General features: G+C 31.9%; 1 protein-coding gene across 2 annotated transcripts in view; it reads left to right on the top strand.

Moving 5' to 3' along the window:
- LOC143079435 (phagosome assembly factor 1-like) overlaps positions 1-20,725 on the top strand; it is a 67,398-nt gene that overhangs the window by 14,518 nt on the left and 32,155 nt on the right. The window lies entirely within an intron of this gene.

The raw sequence follows: 20,725 nt of genomic DNA, 5'->3' as shown, positions 1-20,725 counted from the left end.
ATCCATTTGTGTCCATGCTTTAACTCATGGACCCTGGTTCAACCAAAGCTCATACAAATTTTAATATGTTGTTACTGATGACAATTTAAATAGATGTCAAGTTCAATACTGATGATTGTCACTTTTATGGTTCAGGAGTTATGGTCCTGATGGTATTGAAAAATGCCACTCCTCAAATAATTGTTAAAAAATCTGCTTTGCTGTCACTCTGACAGCATCGTGTTGAGATATTTTGTCCTTTCGGCAAGTATCTTGAAAAATATATCAAATAAGTAGAAACTGTAAACAGCAAAAATTATCAACCTAAAAAGTAGAGATTTTGCAGAATATAGTAATAATAATCCCCCCCGCCCCTCCTCATTCTTTATTTTGAGTTATTTGTTGGTGTTTTTTGTTTGTTTCATTGCTTTAAAAGTACATGAAAACAACATTATATGTGGCCCAGGGTAGAAAACATGAAAGTACATGATGACCAACGATGTATATTTTGTATGTGGGGGTAGGAAACCATCACGTTCAATCCTGTTCCTGGCTACCACAGTACACTTTAGAAATTGTTTGTGTTTACTCATTAGACATTGTTTTGTTTGCCAGAGGATAGCACCATTAAACTTTGATATTCAATCAAGCCTCTTTCTTCATATTTTCAGTTTACTAATTGAATAATTTGACCACAAATATCTAAAGTCAATTTGTACTCATTATAAAAAGATGATTTTTTGTTTATTTGTGAAATGATTTTTACACCTACTGATAGTCATGCCGATACTTTCATGTTTTGATACCATGTGAAAAACGTAATTAAGAACACGTTTTATAGATGAATAATATATATTGATCGGAATTAACAATTAAAACCTTGAACTGTATGCAGTAAAGCATTCCACATGTATAACTGCATGAATAAATACCTTTTATTTAAGCCAGCATCGTTATTATTAAATATTTATTTAAATATCCTCATTTTGTAAACATGTGTATTTGAACACTATATGCATGATATGAAAGAAAAAAAATTATAGAAAATTTTTATTTATATGATTCCTACAGGATTGGTTAACAGCGTTCAATATTTCCTTGTATGACACAAATAACAGAACTTAAAGTATAAAAAAAAAGAGTTGCGATAATAAATGAAAACTGCTTTCATGATACTTTATCATACTGTAATATTCCGAGTTTTCTAACAATGCCTTAAATTGTTAAATAAGCGCTTTGCAGAAGAAAAAGTAGGCTGAATTCATTGCTATTTTGTCATTTGATGATGATATTATTTTAGTTTTAGAGATACTATGGACAGTTATAAGTGTGTGGGTATCATTTTATTTCATTATAGTCTTTAATGTCATTAATATCTGTCTCTGTAATGTATGTTTTGTCGTTAAAAAGACATGTTTGTCTTCTCAGAAATGAAGAAATAAAAACAATAAAATTAAAAACAACTATATTGAGATTTAAATCCTTCTGATAGTCGTCAGAATCCCACAGGCCTGTAGCTTCCTACAAATGGGATTGGAGAAGTCTCTGATGTAACAAGGAAACCATTTCCTTTTGTCTCTATTAATAATCACACATGATTTGTGGTTAATGTACATAGTTTGATGTGGTTATAATCAAACTTCATTTGAGGTAAAAATATTGGAAAAATTAACCTAAGAATAGCTTTGTGTATTGCGTTATAGAAACATTCCTAATATGCTGTTTTAAATTGTATTTGAAACTGTTAGTCTTGCCAATGTTTGTTACCATATGTCTATAAACTACAGTTACATTTAGTTTGCACATAATCTCAGAAGCATTGTATCTATTGTGCAACAACACTGAGGTTGCGAGTTAGGAACCCAATCATGGCAGGTGCATTCCATTCATATCTTAATTTACTAGTAATGCCTGTTTTTCTGGCGTATATGGTGCAGGAAATGCTTACTCTTCCGAAGCACCTGATTTCACTCCCGATTTTTAGTGGAGTTCGTGTTGTTTCTTATTTATTATTTATAACTGTTGATGTAAATGTCCTTTGGTTTTGTGAGTCTTTGTTTACTCCTTGGTTTTGAATGTTATTGTCTTTCTGCTGTAGGTCTGTGGTACTCTCCAACTGAGTTCCTCTGTTTAGAAAAAATGGCCATCAAGAGTGCTGAGAGTGGTGTTAAATACAAGTAGGCAATCAATCAATCTATTGTGTATTATGTCACTATAGCTTTTGAATGTAAATGTCAAAAAGGAACATTTCATGTGCATCACCAGAGAACATTGAAGCAGGAGGCATTTATATTTATTACTAAATTTCATAACCCTGGGTTGTCCTTCTTCCTCGTCTTATTTGAAAACCCATAATAAGCAATGCCGAATGGGTGTCACAAGTAGAACATCTCAGCCCTTTGATGCACTAGTCCCCCTCTACAATTTATTTTATGGAGTTTCATGGTGTTTAGTCTTATTAAGTTCAATTTGTTATGTAAGCCCCAATTACTCAGTAAAAATCAGGCCATAGGCTAAAAAGGTGTGAAATGTCAAATTCAAACCATTGGATGAAAAGGTGAAAAACTTCTTCATGAGGTGATGGATTCCAACCAATAGTCAATTCTCTTGTGTGCCATTATTAAGAAAAAAGCTGGAGCGATTTTAAATTCGAATGGAAATAATGATATAAATTATTTATTTAAACGTGTAACAGTGTTTAAAGGCCAGTTAATATTGATCCTGACGTGCAAATATATTGTACAATGTAGAGTTGAGTAAACACTTCCTGAAAACGTAATGTACATCATAGAGTACATTCGTTTCTTCCGGAGAATCAATTACATCCCACTGTATAAATCAATATTTCTTGAAAAGTTAATGAACAGAGTAAGTACAAAAAGTTCATCGTGAAAAAACCCAACCCTTAAGTACATGTACACTGAAAAAATACACTAGTCAAACTGACTAGCTTACCTAGTCAAATTGACTGTCCACAGGATGACTATGTCAAAAGTCAAAGTGACTTTAAAAAAAGTTAATTGACTTATTATTTTTGTAAATTAACTAGCTTTGCTAGTCATTCTGACTTTGTTAAAATAGTTTTTGTACTAGACCAATAGTCAAGTCTATTTATCATCCTAGTCAAGTTATCTCTTGCTATGAACGCAGCCTGACTAGCCAGTCCCTAAGATAATGCATGTTCCACATGCATTTCCTCATTCTCAAAAGCGTCCAGTTAAGAGAGAAAAGAATTTGACTGCAAAATCTAAACATACATAGGCTTAACGAAATCAATCAGAAATAAACTTCAGGAAACGACTGACAATAAACCCCACTAAAGAAAACATGTCTTCGGTTGATAATTGTCTCATTTATATTATACCAAATTTCTCAATTATGTACTTCTTGTTGATTTTATAAACCTGTTAACATTTGTGTATTTCTTGTTTTTTTGTGTTATCTATTTTAGAACACTAACATTAGAATAGTAAATAGAAATACTCTAAACAAAGCAAAACATTTAATATCATTTATTTTGATAATCCTGGTCCAAACTTGGTCATCAATTGTTCTTGGTCCCACCAATACTTCTTGGACTGTTCGGAATTCATCCTTGTTCCCTGGTTCTACTTCCCAGATCTGCAAAATACAGAGATAGAATGTAAGATGTGAATAGAATTGAATAACCGATAGTGAAGTGTGTAATGAAACTTTAGTTTCACGGACTCATTTTTTTTATGTCAGCCAGGTACAACATATACATGATGTACTCCTGAATAGTGATTATTTCATTATGCCATATACACGCCACTTCCTGTTTCTGACCTAATATTTCTGAAATATTCAACTTTTTGGTTGTTTCTTTCAAAGTACATGTACATGAGCAGCAATGAATTACAGACAACAAATAATTATTATGCATTTTTATGAAATATACAACACAAGTTCACTTCTCAGCAGAAGAACTGGCTCAAGACAGCAGATGCATCTTTCCAATCCTAAAGGAACGAAGATTCCTTGTGTCGTAAAAAAATAAGTTGTTTCAGTTTGAATTTTGCATTTAAAAAAGTAAAGGTTAACTGAATTCATTTTTCGGTTCTTTATTTTCAAATGTACAAATGTCCATTTAATTTTACTTCAGTTTTATTTTCAATATTTTCTGTTCTTTGACCATACACTTTTTTCTTCATTTTTTTTACATTAATAAGGCCATTAGTTTTCTCATTGAATTGTTTTACCTTTGTCATTTCGGGGCCTTTTATAGCTGACTATGTGGTATGAGCTTTGCTCGTTGTTGAAGGCTGTATGGTGACCTATAGTTGTTAATTTCTGTGTCATTTGGTCTCTTGTGGAGAGTTGTCTCATTGGCAATTATACCACATCTTCTTTTTCATACCAAAATTTTCAACAAAAACAGGGAGCTCATGCCCCTGGGTCCCCTCTAAATCTGCCTCTGCAATACAGAGTGCAGTAGATACTTTTAAGTATCCTACAATCTTAATGAATTAAAAACATGCTTCCAATAAAATCTTTGAACAGTGTACAGTACACAATAAATAATTTTTCAAGAAATTTCTTTGTGCTGAGATTTCACCTAAGACTGATACAGTATAGCACGTTATTTTCGCTGGGTGTAAACTTTCGCTTATTTTCAGGAATAGAACAAAATCGCTAAAATTAAATTCCGCCAATGAAAAAGGGCACATGCAAAGGTATTGATAAAAAACTTGATTCCGCCAAAATAATAACTGCCAATTTCTTTTCGTAAACCTTATATATTCAATGAAAATTGTGAAATTTTATACCCACCAAAATAATTCGCTATAAGACTTAAAAAATATGTAAAATTCATAGTGTTGTTATGATATTGTAATTATTATGTTTATTTATGTTGGCCTAATTTGTGTTGTATGGCCTGATAGTTGTTTACCAAATAATCTTATAACTGTGCAGTTTAGGAATGATTGGAACTTTCTAGAATGATCCTTATAAAAGATGCGTAATTTAAACTTCTACGTTATTCCAGAAACTTCCGTTGTAACTTTCCAGGATTTTCCACAATGTTCCATTATAGAGTGTTCTAGAATTTTCCATGACAACACTATATATACAGACACTAAAGTTAAACTCTCATAATTAAACTTGGACATAGACATTGATAGACATTAGTATTCACAGCATTTGGATTGACACTTTTATTCTACAAACAACATCATACTGGATTGTGACATTAGTAGTGAACGTAATATTCAAATTGGATTCCAAAGGATTTCCGGATACAGATAAAGATAACAGATTGGACTCATATTTTGACAGTTAAGTTAACAGTAATATTTGTGTAATACTTTTTGTAAACTTTTGTATATTAAATATTGTTAAATTTTACTATTGGTTTGTGTCTTTTGTTGGCTACAATTTAAAGGCGATTTCTGGCCGTAACAGAAATTGGGGGCTCGTCCGGGATCTTAAAAATATTTTATTCAAAATTTGTTTAGTATTTTTATTATAACTAGCCAACAAAATTCTACAAAATGGCATTTGATGCTGGTAAATTTTTGAAAACGCCAGACCTGGAGAGTTTTGATAATTTAAAGAAAGAGGAATTAGTGTTGCTTGCTAAAGAACTGAAATTAGTTTTTAAAGTATCTATGAGAAAACAAATTATAAAAAATTTGGTTATAGACAAATTAGTTGACGCAGAAATTTTAGGTGAAGAGGCTCTTGAACTTAAGGTCGAAAATGTAGATGCCTTTAAATTAAAACAGCTTGAATTAGAACATGAATTTAAATTAAAAGAACTTGAAATGAAGTTAAAAGAACTTGAAATGAAGGAAAGGCTAGAGATGGAGAAAATGAAAATTGAAATGGTCAAGGAAGAAAGCAACACTAAAGTCCAGTCGAAATCAGATTATTTTGATGCAGCAAAAAATATACGTTTGGTTCCGAAATTTTGTGAAAAAACAGTTGATAAATATTTTCCACAGTTTGAGAAAATTGCAAATAATTTGAAATGGCCGAAACCATATTGGACTACGATGCTGCAAAGTGTTTTTGAGGGTAAGGCCGCTGAAATTTATTCCGCACTTCCATCAGAAAAAAGTTCTGATTATGATATGGTAAAACAGGAGGTTTTGAAAGCTTATGAACTAGTACCAGAAGCATATAGACAGAAATTTAGATCTTATAAAAAGTTTGATTCACAAACATATGTGGAATTTGCTCGGGAAAAAGAAGATCTATTTGATAAATGGCTTACTTCAAAGAAAACAGATAACAATTTTGATAACCTAAGACAATTGATGTTATTAGAAGAGTTCAAACAATGTGTTCATTTAGACTTAAAAACACATTTAGACGACAAAACTGTTGAGTCAATACATGATGCAGCTGTTATTTCAGATAATTATACTCTTTCACATAAAAGAAGTTTCAAGAGTCAAAATGTTAATACTTCCAGTGGAAATTACAAAAATCAAAGCACTGAGCATACTGATAGTAAGCCTGTTTCACAGAATAAGAGTCAGTCCAGTTATAATATGTCTAGTCCAAAATTTGATACTTTTGAGAAGAAGTCACTGACTTGTGCTTATTGTAAGAAGATTGGTCACCTGATGGCTGATTGTTTTAGACTCCAGAAGAAGAATGAACGAGATAATAAGCCAAAGTCCAGTGCTTGTACGACACCTTATATTACCAGTACGTTGGAATGTCCTGCGAGTCAGGCTTTTAAGTCCAGTTTTTGTGATTACATGGAGGAATATAAACCCTTTATGTCTGATGGGTTTATTTCTATTGTTGATGATACCACTCTTCAGCCTATTAAGATTTTACGGGACACTGGAGCTTCTCAGTCTTTATTGTTAGAAGGTGTGTTGCCTTTGTCCGAGAAGACTTCTGTTGGTGCCTCCGTTTTGTTACAAGGTGTAGAGTTAGGTTGTATAGATGTTCCTCTCCATCGTATTTATCTGAAGTCAGATTTGATAACTGGACCAGTTATTGTAGGTGTTCGTCCTAATCTCCCTGTAGAGGGTGTTACATTATTGCTAGGAAATGATCTAGCTAGGAACAAAGTGGTTGCTGAACCAATTGTTACCAGTGAACCGGTGGTGGATGTTAAATCACCTGAAGATGATGCTGAATTGTATCCAGCTTGTGTTGTTACTAGGGCGATGGCTAGAAAACAACAAGATGAGAATTTGCAAGAAGACCAGTTTGATTACATGGACCTTTCTGACACTTTTATAGCTGATATTGAAGATCCTGGTAACTCAGAAAAGGCTATTATAAAACCACCTAGTGTTCACAAAAATGTTATTATGCCATGGCCAGATGTGAACAGCCATTCATTAGACCGAAATAATTTACTCGAAGAACAACATAAAGACCCTGAGATTCTTCAGCTCAGCCAGAGGGCTCAACCACAGGAGGAAGCAGACAAAGTGGCCGAATGCTATTACCATCAAGACAATATTTTAATGAGGAAGTGGAGGCCTCCTGATGCTACCCCAGAGGAGGAATGGAGAGTGGTGTACCAAGTGGTGGTGCCTAAAGTTTATAGGCAAGAAATTATTAGTCTTGCCCATGACACCCCTTTGGCTGGACACTTAGGTATAAGGAAGACTTGCCTAAAAATATTGCAACATTTCTACTGGCCCAGACTTAGAAACGATGTTGCAGAACACTGCAAATCATGCCATATATGCCAGGTTGTTGGTAAGCCTAACCAGAAAATACCACCAGCACCTCTTCTGCCTATTCCAGCCTTTGACGAACCTTTCAGCAGAGTTCTAATTGACTGCGTTGGACCTTTACCAAAGACCAAGACTGGAAATGCGTATTTATTGACGATCATGTGTACATCTACCCGCTTTCCTGAAGCTATTCCGCTCAGAAATATCAAGACACCTACTATCGTCAAAGCTTTGATCAAATTTTTCACATTAGTAGGACTTCCTAAGTCTATTCAGTCCGACCAGGGATCAAATTTCATGTCAGGTTTATTTCAGCAAGTCGTATACCAGTTAGGGATTGCTCAGTACAGATCAAGTGCTTATCATCCAGAATCTCAAGGTGCCTTAGAACGTTTTCATCAAACATTGAAGAACATGATTAGAACTTTTTGTCTTCAATTTGACAGAGACTGGGATGATGGAGTTCACTTTCTACTTTTTGCGGTTCGAGAGGCTGTTCAAGAATCCCTTGGATTTAGTCCCTTTGAGTTGGTATTTGGTCATACTGTAAGGGGACCGTTAAAATTGATTAAGGAAAAGTGGCTTACTGAACATACTGACTTGAATCTTTTAGACTATGTATCTAGATTTAAAGAAAAATTGTATACTGCTTGTCAAATTGCTCAGAAAAACTTAAAAAATGTACAGAACAAGATGAAAATATGGTATGATAAAGATGCCAGGGACAGAGTTTTTGAGCCTGGTGATAGCGTACTTGTATTTCTGCCTGTCCCTGGACATCCTTTACAGGCTAAATATTGTGGTCCTTATACAATAGAGAGTAAAATCAATGATTTGAATTATATTGTAAAAACTCCAGGTCGGCGTAAACAAAACAGAGTGTGTCATATTAATATGTTAAAACCATATTTTGAGCGTACTAATGAATGTGATAGTAAACCAGTTGCCACTTTAGGCATGGTTAAATTTGAGAACAATCATGACAAACCAGATGTAATTGAACCACCTTTTAGTTCTAAAACTATGGAAGAGACAGTTAGATTGAAAAATTCTGAAATTTTATCAAATTTAGACTCAAAACTTGCACATCTGTCTTTTGATCGTAGAGAAGAAATAAAACCTTTGGTATTTTCTTTTAAAAATCTTTTTCCAGATGTGCCAAACAAAACCACTGCTGTTTGTCATGATGTTGATGTAGGAGATGCTTCTCCAATTAAGCAACATCCTTACAGGCTCAATCCACTCAAACTTGAAGTTATGAGAAAAGAAATTAAATATATGCTTGACAATGATATTATTGAGCCGAGTAACAGTGAATGGAGCTCTCCTTGTCTCCTTGTGCCAAAACCAGATAAAACTTTTCGTTTCGTGACTGATTTCAGAAAAGTAAATTCAGTCTCAAAATCTGATTCCTATCCGATTCCAAGGATAGACGATTGTATTGACAATATTGGTCAAGCAAAATTTGTGAGCAAATTTGATTTATTGAAAGGTTATTGGCAAGTTCCACTGACACAGAGAGCTCGTGAAATATCAGCTTTTGTTACACCAGATGGCTTATTTCAATATACTGTAATGCCATTTGGCATGAAAAGTGCTCCAGCTACATTTCAAAGAATGATCAATAATGTTATAAAAGATTTAGACTGTTGTTATGCTTATATTGATGATCTTATTGTATGTAGTGATAGCTGGGAACAGCATTTAATACATTTGTATGATACTTTTGATAGATTGTCACATTCAAATTTGACTGTTAATCTTGGTAAAAGTGAATTTTGTCAGGCCACTGTTGATTATTTAGGGCATACAGTTGGCCAAGGTCAAGTAAAACCTATTATGGCTAAAGTGGAAGCTATTTCCAAATTTCCACCTCCTACAAATAGAAAACAACTGATGAGATATTTAGGCATGATAGGATTTTACAGGAAATTCTGTTCAAATTTTGCTACTGTTGTTCAACCATTGACTCATCTTTTACGAAAAGATTCTAAATTTATCTGGAGTGAAAATTGTCAAAAAGCTTTTGAAAATAGCAAATCACTTTTAATTAATAGTCCAGTTCTGATTACTCCGGACTTTGAAAAACAATTTAAGCTTGCCGTTGATGCAAGCGATGTAGGAATAGGAGCTGTTTTATATCAAGAGACAGATGAAAATGTTGAAAAACCTATATCATATTTTTCTAAGAAATTAGATAAACATCAGAAAAATTATTCAACTATTGAAAAAGAGTGTTTTGCAATGTTGTCAGCACTTCAACATTTTGATGTATATTTGAATCCCACTGTATATCCTATTCTTGTTTATACTGATCATAATCCTCTCACCTTCATGCATAAAATGAGAAACAAGAATCAGAGGTTGACTAGGTGGAGTTTATTGTTACAGGAATATGATGTAATTGTAAAACATATTAAGGGTAAAGATAATGTAATAGCTGATGCTTTATCTAGAGCTTATTAAATCACTTTGTATATGATGTATTTTTGTTCATATTATTCATGATAAGTTTTTGTTACACTAAAACTTCTTTTAAGGGGGGAGGTGTTATGATATTGTAATTATTATGTTTATTTATGTTGGCCTAATTTGTGTTGTATGGCCTGATAGTTGTTTACCAAATAATCTTATAACTGTGCAGTTTAGGAATGATTGGAACTTTCTAGAATGATCCTTATAAAAGATGCGTAATTTAAACTTCTACGTTATTCCAGAAACTTCCGTTGTAACTTTCCAGGATTTTCCACAATGTTCCATTATAGAGTGTTCTAGAATTTTCCATGACAACACTATATATACAGACACTAAAGTTAAACTCTCATAATTAAACTTGGACATAGACATTGATAGACATTAGTATTCACAGCATTTGGATTGACACTTTTATTCTACAAACAACATCATACTGGATTGTGACATTAGTAGTGAACGTAATATTCAAATTGGATTCCAAAGGATTTCCGGATACAGATAAAGATAACAGATTGGACTCATATTTTGACAGTTAAGTTAACAGTAATATTTGTGTAATACTTTTTGTAAACTTTTGTATATTAAATATTGTTAAATTTTACTATTGGTTTGTGTCTTTTGTTGGCTACAATTTAAAGGCGATTTCTGGCCGTAACAGTGTTTTGATTTAAACTAAACTAATTATATATAAATACCCAATGAACTTATATTGCTTTGTTTTTCTCATTATTAATCACTCAAGAATGAGCAAGAAGGGCACATGCTGACATGTACGTTTTCTAGTCACCATTTCAACAAAAATGTCATAGTGTTTTGATTTGAATTAAACTTAACACCCAATGAACTTACATTACTTTGTTTTCATCAATATTAATCACACAAGAATGAGCAAGAGAGGCACATGTAAGTTTTCTAGTCATCATATGAAAATTAGATGTACAACATGTAAGAAAATTAGATGTACAACATGTAAGAAAATTAAGTGTACAACATGTAAGAAAATTAGATGTACAACAAATAAGAAAGTTAGATGTACAACATAAAGTACAACATGAAGTTCAATATTTACTACTTTGTTTTTTGATGTACAACATAGAGGTCAAAAGGATACATTTTTTTAAGTTTTTTACTAAAAAAATTATTAAATATGTAATACTAAAGGCAACACATTGGTTCATTAAAAAAACAAAGGATATGTCAAAGCATAAGGTTTGAAGTAACAGCTTATTATTTAATGGAATAAAAAGTAGATGTCAATTTCAATGCCTCTGTCGCAGAGAAGGGAACATTACTGTGGATTTATTTATTTTCATGGGTATCAATTTTCGTGGATTAAGGAAAACTTGCATATTTGTGGATATTTGATTTTGTGGTTTAGGCAATATCTGTATACTAAGCCTAATGAAAATTTGTTATTCGTTGGACACATGAATTTGTGGTTCACCTGTACCCACTAAATCCACGATTATCGATATCCAACGAATAATAATGATTCCACAGTAAATGCACATGTCTGTCTGTCTGTAGGCCCCAACATATGGGTTTTCATTCTCTATCATTAGTTTGCTTCAACCAAATGTAATGAAAAATGTACGTAATGCTTATTACTATAAACACAAATTGAGATGGAATTTAGGTGGTGCCACTTAACCATTCTTGGGTTATGCAATCAGGGGCATCAACTGTTTCCCATGGACAGGACAGAATCTCCATTTATTTCAACTAAGGTCAACTAAAATTAAATAGTTGATTTTCATCCAGATTTTTATAATCATTTTTTGTTAGATTACTCGAAGAAATACAAAACTGAAATTTGAAACAGGAAGTTTTGAATGAAACGAAATTATCGATGGTTACTGGTAACAGACATGAATAAAATACGAAAATTGTTTTTTTTTTAAATAAAAAAAATCGGGGCAGGACGATTTTAGAGGGGTGGGCAGGGATGAAAATCTATCAATTAATTTTAATTGGCCTAATAGGAAAGAAAGAATATTGAATGGTTGGAAAAATACCCCAGTATTATTCTTATTAAAGGTAATATAAGAGAGACATACATATTTTTACTGTATTTTCTGAACTTATTCTTTAGATATTTCGCTGAATAGGTAGGGGAAGGAAATGAATAGAAAATAGATTTCATCTGATTATATATCAGTTTATTAACATTGTAAAAAAACATTTTTCTTAATCTGTAATATAAGAAACTAAGCAGATGACACGAAAATTCCATGTGAGTTACCAGGGCTTCTTCTGGTGGTTGCCATTTCTGCATTTTGAGAAAAAAAATGAAAATTGTTGCCATTCAAATTCTTTATTGAAGATAAGAATTTGGCGGAAGAAATATAACTCAATTACCAACATTAGATTCATCACAACATATATAGTAAAACAATTTTTATGAATTTATCACATCCCAAATTAGAATTTAACAATTACTCGAATGAAAAATGAAAAAGTTGATAATGAAAAATTCAGAATATTGAACTGGAATTTTTCCTTGTAATATTTCTGGATTTTTTTCCTGTGTAAAATTCAATGAATTATTCTTTTGTGGTAATGATTATTGTTTATAAGGTATTGATAAATCTGAAAGTCATATGTCTTGCAAGGAAAAACTTCCAGAACAAATATTTTATTCATTGTAACCCCTCTCAGCAGGATGTTGTTTTATTGTTTTTCTATAAATGATGAATTATATTTTTATTGTCCCTTTGTATTGAACAATTCCCAAATTTGCAAAAACGAATTGAACTTTGTGTAGTATCTTATTAGCCCGTTCAAATGAATGTTGTCGGCCAACGGTTTGAATTTGTCTCTGTCAACTGCAGTCGTGTTTTTATAGGATCTTGTATCAGAAAAAAGTCTGTGGAACCGTTTAATTATTGAGTTAAAATGGAGTGTTGCAATGTATTTAAGATTATTATAAATCTATAATTAGTATGACAAAACAGTTTCCATTCAGGTCACATGTATGAAATAAAAGAAATCTATAACAAAGCAATTAGAATTACGAAAAATTTCATCGCTTGCTTTATCATAGTACTGGTATAATTTTGTGATGTTCTCAATTAGCATAAACCTTTTAACATAAAAACTTTTCCTGTAATTCATTTTAGAACTTAATGCTATTTTCTAGTTAGGTTTAAAAATTCAGAATACACCTATTTCGTATGTCCAAATTTATATTGCCTTCAAAATTTTCATTTATTATTGGAAATCTTTTCTTTTTATGAAATTTTTACAAGGGGATATTTTTGCAATTTTTCTTTTTTGTTACATAGGGAAAATAAACCTCATTTAATTTCCATTTGACAGTAAACCTGTTTGAGTTACACATTAAATCACGTCTAAGTAGATCTTCAAAGTTTAGACAATTGTTTTTTCAATGTATCATTTTCTTTGAATTGTCTCCTATATTCCCTTGCCTTCAGTCTCTTGTGAAAATGTTTTTCCATAAATTACTCTTAAACAACTCCTTAAAAATAACAGTTCTTGATGATTTGAACATTTTTTTTACATTTTTCTTTCAATCATGTTACACTTGTCCATTGCAGCTGTCCTTGTGCTAAAGAAATAAATTATTACTTTGAACTTGTAATTGGCCGTAAATTATCATTGTAATTTCATCTCCACCTTTTCAAAAACAATTTAAATAAAAAATATTTATCAAATGAAAGTGACTGTCTGTTTTATAATATTTTAATGATAATTGTTTAAGATTTTAGTGAATTATCATCTTTATTGAAGTTTCTTGTATGATGGATCATGAAAGACACCTGCAATTATGCTTCAAAACAAATATTGGACCACTATTGCAAATTATACATCAGGGGTTATAAGGTTCTAAACAATTTTGACTATTTAAGATAATGTTATTATTTAACATTTAATACAAAATTTCCTGCTGTTATTTCTTCAGACAGAAATTACAGCACAGAATCTATATACTAGTAGCATTAAGATTTTTTTTTTGCAAAAATGACATTTTTTTTACATATGCTGTTAACTGCTAGTAGTCTGTTGTTATTTATGTACTATTGTCATTTGGTTTATTTTCTTTGGTTACATCCTCTGACATCAGACTCAGACTTCTCTTGAACTGAATTTTAATATGGGTATTGTTATGTGTTTACTTTTCTACATTGGCTAGAGGTATAGGGGAGGGTTGAGATCTCATGAACATGTTTAACCCCTGCTGCATTTTTGCGCCTGTCCCAAGTCAGGAGCCTCTGGCCTTTGTTAGTCTTGTATTATTTTTAATTTTAGTTTCTTGTGTACAATTTGGAGTTTAGTATGGTGTTCATTATCACTGAACTATATATATATATTTGTTTAGGGACCAGCTGAAGGATGCCTCCGGGTGCGGGAATTTCTCGCTGCATTGAAGACCTGTTGATGACCTTCTGTTGTTGTCTGTTCTATGGTCGGATTGTTGTCTCTTTGACACATTCCCCATTTCCATTCTCAATTTTATTGTAAAAAATTGAGAAATTAGTTAATTAACATTTCTTAATTATCATTATACATGTTATATCAGACATAATATGCTGAAAACCAGGAAATGATAATGAAAAAAAAATAAAAAAATTTAATGACATGATATTGATATTTATTATTGAAAAATTGTGTGACATGTTATCCCTCCTTCATATGATGTTATATCACTCTCATCGGGAATCAAAGATTGTAAATTTTTTTTTTTTTACCTTCAATGTTACTAAAATTAAGAAATAAAATTAGGAATATGTCAAAGAGACAACCCCACAAAAGAGCTCCTGATTGGAACAGGCGCAAACATGTGGTGGTGGTTAAACATGTTTAGTGAGGTCTCAACCCTCCCCCTGTACATCAAGCCAATATAGGAATAACAAACACACATTTTAAAATATGTACAGTGAAACTCACTTTTAAAGAAGTCAGAATCTCATATCAGAATAGGTAACAAATAAATTAAACAAGATGACAATAATGGATGTTTTCAGAATTGTTTGTGTATTTGAAAATAAAGGTTTTAAAGTTAGAGAGCAAAAAAGCTTTATATGATATTTTTTTTATAACTAATTATAAATGTATTTAAAAGAAATTTGGTTGGTCTTTTTATTTTAAAGATTTTAACAAAGAAGCTTGCATTGATTGATGAAACAAACAGATGATATTATTTGTATAAAAAAGAAATAAATATTAGTTTGATAGAGTCAATTTATGCATTTATTGGACTGACCTCCTGTTCAGGTCATTCAAGACCACGTTCACTGATGACCTTTTCTTTTTGTCCGAAATTTAATGAAAGTGACCACTGGTCTTATTAATGAAGGTCCAGTTGTTTAGATAAAAAATCACAACAGTAAACTTCACATTTTTATTATACAAAGAAGAAATATTGTTGACTTTTGCTCACTTTAAGTGGCTAAAGAATGGTCAGTTTAGGGGTAGAAGGTTAATTTGGACATAAACTAGCCAGTGGTCAGCTCAGGACAATAGACTTCTCAGCTGTCCACCTGCCACTCTATTTATTCAGAATATGAAAAAATAATGACCATAAGTTTGATGGAAAATTAGCATTTCATATGGAGTTCTTAATTAAGTGTGTTCTTTAAAGGAGAGTATGGATTTTGAAAAGAAAATGATCAAAATTTTTAAATATTTCTAATTATTAGTGTTGTCAATGTTTAACCGGTTAACCGTTGGAACGACTGAATACCGAATACCAAAAATGCTAACCGGTTAACCGGAATTTTTTTATGCCCCACCTACGATAGTAGAGGGGCATTATGTTTTCTGGTCTGTGCGTCCGTTCGTCCGTCTGTTCGTTCGTCCGTCTGTTCGTTCGTCCGTTCGTCCGTTCGTCCGTCTGTCCCGCTTCAGGTTAAAGTTTTTGGTCAAGGTAGTTTTTGATGAAGTTGAAGTCCAATCGACTTCAAACTTGGTACACATGTTCCCTATGATATGATCTTTCTAATTTTAATGCCAAATTAGAGATTTTACCCCAATTTTACGGTTCACTGATAGAAAATGATAGTGCAAATTTCAGGTTAAAGTTTTTGGCTTCAGGTTAAAGTTTTTGGTCAAGGTAGTTTTTGATGAAGTTGAAGTCCAATCAACTTGAAACTTAGTATACATGTGCCCTATGATATGATCTTTCTAATTTAAATGCCAAATTAGAGTTTTGACCCCAATTTTACGGTTCACTGAACATAGAAAATGATAGTGCAAATTTCAGGTTAAAGTTTTTGGCTTCAGGTTAAAGTTTTTGGTCAAGGTAGTTTTTGATGAAGTTGAAGTCCAATCAACTTGAAACTTAGTATACATGTGCCCTATGATATGATCTTTCTAATTTAAATGCCAAATTAGAGTTTTGACCCCAATTTTACGGTTCACTGAACATAGAAAATGATAGTGCAAATTTCAGGTTAAAGTTTTTGGCTTCAGGTTAAAGTTTTTGGTCAAGGTAGTTTTTGATGAAGTTGAAGTCCAATCAACTTGAAACTTAGTATCCATGTGCCCTATGATATGATCTTTCTAATTTAAATGCCAAATTAGAGTTTTGACCCCAATTTTACGGTTCACTGAACATAGAAAATGATAGTGCAAATTTCAGGTTAAAGTTTTTGGCTTCAGGTTAAAGTTTTTGGTCAAGGTAGTTTTTGATGAAGTTGAAGTCCAATCAACTTGAAACTTAGTATACATGTGCCCTATGATATGATCTTTCTAATTTAAATGCCAAATTAGAGTTTTGACCCCAATTTTACGGTTCACTGAACATAGAAAATGATAGTGCAAATTTCAGGTTAAAGTTTTTGGTCAAGGTAGTTTTTGATAAAGTAGAAGTCCAATCAACTTGAAACTTAGTATACATGTTCCCTTTGATAAGATCATTCTAATTTTAATGCCAAATTAGAGAATTTATTCCAATTTCACAGTCCTTTAAACATAGAAAATGATAGTGTGAGTGGGGCATCCGTGTACTGTGGACACATTCTTGTTTTCAATTTTAATTAGATTTGATAGAAATGGGTATTGAAATCTTTAAATTGTTGTGTTTTCTTTAAAAATTGTCAATGTGGTAATTACTTTGACAGATCAATTGTCCAGTATATTGATTGGTAATGTTAATCCAAAAATATAAAATTAATTAGAGCTCGTTTCTCACCTCGTGGCAACATCATAAGGAAACATAATTAGTTTCATGTTTTTTATGCCCAACCTACGATAGTAGAGGGGCATTATGTTTTCTGGTCTGTGCCTCCGTTCGTCCGTCCGGTTAAAGTTTTTGGTCGAGGTAGTTTTTGATGAAGCTGAAGTCCAATCAACTTGAAACTTAATACACATGTTCCCCATGATATGATCTTTCTAATTTTAATGCCAAATTATAGTTTTGACCCCAATTTCATGGTCCACTGAACATAGAAAATGATAGTGCAAAGTTCAGGTTAAAGTTTTTGGTCAAGGTAGTTTTTGATGAAGTTAAAGTTACATCAACTTGAAACTTAGTACACATGTTCCCTATGATATGATCTTTCTAATTTTAATTCCAAATTAAAGTTTTGACCCCAATTGCCAGTCAACTGAACATAGAAAATGATAGTGGGAGTGGGGCATCCGTGTACTATGGACACATTCTTGTTTAACAGTAATTTTTAATAAGTAATGCAATTTAATTTTACGATTTACTTAATTATTTCATTTTTGATCATATATTGTGTAGACCTACATCTGAATGTGCAATCTCCATCATGCAAGACTTTGTCATACTTTAAACTAAATGCTAACTCAAAAACTGTAAAAAGCAAACCAACGTGAATGTAATCAATGTCTTTTAGATATTTTGATTTGAGCGTCACTGATGAGTCTTATGTAGACGAAACGAGCGTCTGGCGTACTAAATTATAATTCTGGTACCTTTGATAACTATCTTATACTTGATGGTAAGAATATCAGGATTAATCAATTAATTGAAACACCTCACATTATTTTCGGAGACAACAAGACAAAATGAAAGAATCATCGGTTTCAGACATATTCAATTCTACGAGATCAAGACATCTTTTTTTTAATTTTTCAATTTGAAGTTAGTGCAAACACCATACTGTGTACTTGATTATTAAAAGTCAAACTTCAACAGGAATCTTACAGACAAGCCTTATAAAACCAAAGTCCAAACTTCAATTCATCGTATTATAAAAAAATGTAAATGTATGACTTGGATGGAATGTAGTCACATTGACACTCATACCACATCTTCTTATAGAGATGTGTAGGGTACTTTTGATAAGGCCTTCAAACATTAACTTAAACTACCGGTTAATCGGTCAAACGATTATACGAGTGACCGGTTAGGCAAAAGTGTACGACTTGACAAGACTACTAATTATCTCTGAAATTGTAAATTTGGATAAAATATACATTTTAGATTTTTTGGTACCTACTTCAATCAAGTTTTCATTAGGCTAAAACTAGAATTAAAATGTTGCCTACCTACCCTCCTAATAAGCAGCCTACCAAAAAATTTTATTCATCAAATTGTGTCAAATTTTTTTAAAAAGATGATATCCTTCTCTTACTTTGTTTTTTTACTCTAAAACATGTAGCTTATGTTGTTCGCCATAAAAAACCAAACAAATCCCTGCCTACCTACCAACTCTACAAAGCATGGGTAGGCAACAACAAACAATGAATTGTTGAAGGGCGACCTTATGTCCTTCATTTTAGTATTACATTTGTGTTAGTTTTTGTAAAGGATGTGTATTTACTGGTTTTAAAGTCTTGGCAAAGACCTATATTGTTACAGAGGTTCTTTGTATTTAATTTCTTATTTAATTTCTTGTGATTAAGTATACTAACTAAAATTGTTAGTTTATTTTTTGGATTTTTTTTTTAGGTTGTTCGATCAATTATTCATCTGGATTAAATCAAATATTTATTGTCGTATAAACTTTACAGTTTGTGACGAAATTAAAGAGATTAAAGTTAACCAGAATTCCATGCTTACATCATACTCATACTTTTACTTCCTGTATCAAGACCTTGACATGAAAAAATAATATTGGAAACCTTTATCCCTTGAAGCTTTTTTGCTCTCGTTCTCCGTCATGGAAAAAACTGATGTCCATCATTTAATTTAAAAACAAAAAAAAGATGGTGTCATTGTCTGTGGCTGCAAGGGTTTTACGTAAAATAAAATGCTGAGATTTTTTATTACGGAACCCTTTTTAACGTCGTAGTATACTTTTGTCTATGTTAAAAAAAAAGTCAATATATTTTGCCTCTAGTATGGAATAATTTGATCATTAATTCATTATTAAGGATAATAGCTGTCAGAATTTATTTATTTTACTGAAATAATGACTTTTTTCCCAGAATTCTCTAGAGGTTATAATCTCAGTCATTATATTGACAATCCTACAAATTTTAATTGTTGATGGCTTTCAATAACTTCTCCAATAATTGTCATCGGAATTCAGCGGCAAGTTACGTAGAATCTATACTTATGTCATACCATCATTTACCTCATTCCATAATCTCCGTTCACTTCTTAATCCACGATCGACATAAAACTCAATTTGTATTGTGGTTTATAGCTTTATTCCATAAAATGTATATTTTTAGTATTAAAGAACTTGTTTATTAAAATGGAATCGTAGCTGCATTTGCATGTAAAAAGTGTGATTAATGTCGGGAAGAGTTTTGGGGGTGTTTATTTTGCAATAACTGTTTTTGGTTAAATTTTAAATTGGAATCGCAGATAATATTACTGGAAGGAAATGTTGTACTCCTTAAATCCTTAGATCAAATAACCTTATTAGGTTTTGATAATTATGTAATAAAGGTAGAATCCAACCCTATTTATTCCATATAAGGTAATAATGAAATGTTATAATTACCTGTTCTACTTATAAGGAATAATTTTGTAATTCCAGTTATCATGGTCTCTTAGCTTTCTGCAATGATTCTCAACAGGCGAACAGTTGACTTTAAAAATTTCAGATTTGAATAAAACAAGGTGTTACAAAAAACAATGTATGCTACTTTGTCTATTAGAACATATATCCAAAGATTTGTATAGTGAGATACACATCCTTGATTATACAAAGACGGGTTAAAATATATTTTCAAGGGAGATAACCTTTAGAGATTGAAAATATTTCAAGGGAGATAACCTTTGGAGATTGAAAATATTTCAAGGGAGATAACCTTTGGAGATTGAAAATATATTTTCAAGGGAGATAACCTTTGGAGATTGAAAATATTTCAAGGGAGATAACCTTTGGAGATTGAAAATATTTCAAGGGAGATAACCTTTGGAGATTGAAAATATATTTTCAAGGGAGATAACCTTTGGAGATTGAAAACATATTTTCAAGGGAGATAACCTTTGGAGATTGAACAACTGTCTATTCCTAAGAAAAGTGAATTTACATAATTTGTGATGTCCTGATAATAAAACAGGATAAAATAATCTATTCTATATAGAACAAGACACATCTTTTGCTAGCCAAGGGTGACATTCATTCCCTCCACCTCTGCTAGCAATGTTGAACAAGATAATCATTTAATTTAGAGAGAAATCTTCATTGCAAACGTTCCCATAAAAAATC

The sequence above is a fragment of the Mytilus galloprovincialis genome, chromosome 6 (genome assembly GCF_965363235.1).
Source record: "Mytilus galloprovincialis chromosome 6, xbMytGall1.hap1.1, whole genome shotgun sequence".
NCBI lineage: Eukaryota > Metazoa > Mollusca > Bivalvia > Mytilida > Mytilidae > Mytilus > Mytilus galloprovincialis.
The sequence above is the reverse complement of the archived record's forward strand: the minus strand, read 5'-3'. Positions and strand labels throughout refer to the sequence as shown.